At 42.3% G+C, this 4,222-nt stretch overlaps 1 pseudogene; it reads right to left on the bottom strand.

Annotated features, from left to right (window-relative positions):
* The window catches only part of LOC101579321, a 14,592-nt pseudogene extending 12,888 nt beyond the window's left edge, over positions 1-1,704 (bottom strand).
* Positions 1,705-4,222: the final 2,518 nt, after the last annotated feature.

Below are 4,222 nucleotides of genomic sequence, written 5' to 3'. Positions count from 1 at the left end.
GCCTGGGCTGGGACTGGTCCCACCGGCGCAGGGTAGCAGGAAACTCTCCGCACACTCACCGGACCTGGGCTAGGACTGGGTCTCAAAATTGGTGTTTTCTTTCCTCCTTTCTCTTTACCCCCCAGTATCAAGCACACGAAATGTTAGATTGAAAAAAAGAGCTGATACCTTAGAGCCCAAAAGAATAAAGTAAGAAATTAGTAGACTAAATATACCTTAATGGTGTTGGAGCTTTTACATAGAAAGAAAGGAGAGAACAAAGGTGAGAACATGAATGATGGAATACATCTTTCAGGTCCTTCTATCCAGTTTTCAAGTACTAGTCTTACGCAGCGCCTGTTGTAGTTTCACTTTTATTTTTAGGTTACGGCATAATTAATGAAACTATTTGAGGACAGAAATGGGATTCCTTCCCTTGGATTTTAGGGGGCCCTCCAATCCCATCTTCCTGCCTCCCACCACTCCTAATATTCTTCTTCTTATAAGGATCGCTTCAAACTCTGAGTAACTTATAGGTGATGGTCGCGACTCCTTTTTCCCAGAATGCCCTCTGTGAAGTAAGGGTGGAAAAAGAAACTGGGATAGGTGCAAGGAGGGAGTTGGCAGGGCGAGGTGCAGGTGCAGGTGGGCTGCCCAGCCTGCTGCTCATCTTTAGGGCTGGAGGGCTCCGCTGGCTGGGAGAGGGGTGTCCCTCTCATCCGTTTCTCTTGGATGCTGGTACTGAGCATTCATGGGAGAACATACTCTCAAATATGCTTCCCCCTCTTTCCTGCCCACCTCACCTTGAGTTTAATAAATATGGTTGTACTTTTCTTATTATGAAATAAATGTCTGTAACTGCTGTACAAAAAAAAAAAAAAAGGAAAATAAGCAAATAATGCTAACAGTTTCAAACTTTTGAGTGTGGTATGAAAAGTAAAAATCATTAACCAAAAGTCTGAGATGATATATATACAGTACAATAAGACAATTTCATTATTACAGCAACATGTTTATTTGAATTTTAAGGAAGGGAGGGGAAGGGAAGAAGGAAGAGAAAAAGGGGAGGAAAAGGAAGGGGAAAAGGAACAGGTAAGGATAAGAGGGAGGGGTATGGGAAGATGTCTCAGTTACTGTTCTCTCATTGCTGGGACAAATACCCGACACCCAAAAGGAGGGAAGGGAAAGTTTATTTATCTCACAGTTACTGGAGGTTTCAGTCCGTACTCTGCTGGCTCCAAGGCAGAGTGGCACAGGGCAGAGAGCATCCTTTCAAGACGGTGGCAAAGAGCAAGAGAGCAAAATGGAAGAGCAGCAGCAACAATGGCAACAGAGAGGAAGTCTGTCTCTCTTTCTTATGTTACATTCAGGCTACATGCCCCAGGTTGGGTGTAGCACTCACACCCATAATCCCAGCAGTACTAAAACCCATAATCCCAGTGGATCATGAGTTAATCTCAAACTCTAGAAGTCTGCCTAACAACTGCATGAGGCTTTGGGGGATAACTAGACACAAACCATAACCGTAGTCAAAGAATTCTGGTCAAGTTTTGGCATTTGTTTCTATTTGAATAAGAAGACTCATATTTATGAATGATATGACTTAGGGAAAGATACTAAATACCTTTGCATCTCTTTTTTCCCCACCTAAGGGAACTTTAAATAGTACCTCCTGTACTGTCAGTTTTCTAGGTTACACTCCTGTGACCCACCTCCTCCAACCATGCCCCACCTTCTAAAAAACACATTCAGCTAATAATTATAATTCATTATAATTATAATTCATCCATATAATAATCCATTGATGAGATTAGGGTCCCCATGATCTAATTATCTTCCAAAAGCCTTCCTTTGAATACATGAATCTTTGGGGTGTTATGGTTTGTGTGTATTTGTTCCCCCCCAGCCTCATGCAGTCAATAGAGCATGGTTCTAGAGTTTGTGATTAATTCATGATCTAGGCTTGGATTATGGGTTTGAGCACTGCTGGGATTATGGGTGTGAGTGCTACACCCAGCCTGGGGCAGATCAGGAGGAGAAAGATTTGCTCTCTGTTGCAGTTGAAGCTGTTGCTGCTGCCACTCCTCCCTTGGCTGTTGCTCTTTGCCACCGCATGGCTCTGTGCCACCACATGCCACTCTGCCTTGGAGCCAGCTGAGTAGGGACTAACACCCCCACTAACTGTGAGCTAAATAAACTTTTCCTTCCCTAATTTTGAGTGTTGGGTACTTGTCTAAGCAACAAGAGAAGAGTAACTGAGACACAGGGTTGTTGTTTTTTTTTTTTTTAATCCAAACCATACCACTTACCTTATGATTAAATGAGTTTATATCCACAAACCTATAACTGGCACATAAATGTTTGTTAAGTAAAATGTATCATATGTACGTAGATGTTTTAAATGAATACTGATCTCACAGAGCTGTACACAATTCCAAAGTTATCCTGTTGAGTCAAATTGTCAGGTCTGCGGTTTGATTTTATCCTACTTAAAAGTCAACAAGTTAGCTCATCACTGTTTCATGGATGCTAAAAGACATTGTTATTGAATGGGGGCCATTTTTCTTGCCAAACAGTATGCCAATCACTGAGATAATAAAGTTTGCAAATAAGCAGCTGAGCATGAAGGGGCAGACCCAAGTCTCACATCTGCCTTTCCAAGCATAGGGCTGAGGGATATTTATGGAATAAAAAAAGAACGGTGAAGCCAGGCATGGTGGCACACCCCTGAGATCCCAGCACTCAGGAGGTTGAGGCAGGAGGATCACTGTGAGGTTCAGCCCAGTCTAGACTACACAGAGTTCAAGACCAGCCTGGACTACATAGGGAGACCTTGTTTCAAAAACAAAAAAAGAAACAGGGTGATTTAAACTATAAAGAAAGTTGATTGGAAATGATTAGTGCTCTATTCATGTATTCTCAAATTTCATGACTCCTCATGGAATTGACGCTGAGAAAACGGTGACATTATCATACACCAGTGATAGTTTTTTGCTTCCTGAAATCAAAAGGTTACCTATATCACACACTTGTGCAAGCTCAAATAAAGTGATTTTGACAAAAATGGTCAATTTCCTGAAAAAAACCCTAGGAAATTATTATCATTCTGACCCACGTATCAGAGGTATTACTTACAGCAAAGCTAGTGAGAGACTAATAACACACTGCTTAGGCGTCACCTCTCAATTAGTGATTCTGTTTGTTTGGTTTTTTTGAGACAGGGTCTAGCTGTGCAGCTTAAACTAGCCTTGAGCTCACTTTGTAGCCCAAGCTGGTCTTGAACTTGCCATGATCCTCCTGCCTCAGCCTCCAAAGTTCTGGGATTACAGGCATGCACCACTACACCCGACCTCAATTAGTGATTGTTAAGGTCAACCAAAAGCAAGTAGCCAAGGGGCTAGGGAGATAGCTCAGTAGAATAAGTGCTTGCCTGGCAAGCACAAGGGCCTGAGTTCAATCCATGGTTCGGGAAAAAAAAATAAATAAAAAGCAAGTAGCCAGGCATGGTGGTGCACTGCTGTGATCCTACTACTCTGGGAAGCCAAAGCAGGAGATCAATTTAGTGAGTTAGTGAGATCCTATCTCAGATATTAAACAAACAAACAAAATAAGTGTTAGAGATATAGTACAGCGCAAAGTCCCTGCATTTAACCCCAGGAACACACATGCATACACACACACACACACACACACACACACACACACACACAGAGCAAACAACCACACATGAAGCTGATTTAGGCTTTCCTTTGGTTTCAACATGAGATCTCTGAATCAGAAAAAATAAAATAAACAAACAGCAGCAACAAGGGGGAAAAAAACTACCCATGAGCATCAGTGTGTTTCTAGAAGTTCATCTTACCCACAAGTCCTACATGGGTAACATGAAGGGGGCCAGCCAATGGATGTGCTTTGCAGCTGGGAATACTAAGCGTGGAGAATTTACTGTTTCCATAGCAAGCAGTGACATTAGCTTGTCCTTGTCCCAGAAGTAGATGTCAACTAATTTTCAATATTGCTCACAGGCCAGGCATGGTGGCACTGGCACACATATAACCCTAGCAATCTGGGAAGCTGAGACAGGAGGATCCCAATTTTGAACCTAACCTGGGCAATTTATTCTCAAAATAGAAAATTAAAAGAGCTGGTTTGCTGTTAAGGTTCTGGGTTCAATCCCTAGTACAAAAATATAAAACAGATTGCTCATAGGTGGGGCTAAAGATACAGCTCAGAGTATAGGCCC

The sequence above is a fragment of the Octodon degus genome, unplaced genomic scaffold, assembly GCF_000260255.1.
Source record: "Octodon degus isolate 3935 unplaced genomic scaffold, OctDeg1.0 scaffold00091, whole genome shotgun sequence".
Lineage (NCBI taxonomy): Eukaryota > Metazoa > Chordata > Mammalia > Rodentia > Octodontidae > Octodon > Octodon degus.
Note: the sequence above shows the minus strand (reverse complement) of the source record. Positions and strands in the feature narration are given on the sequence as shown.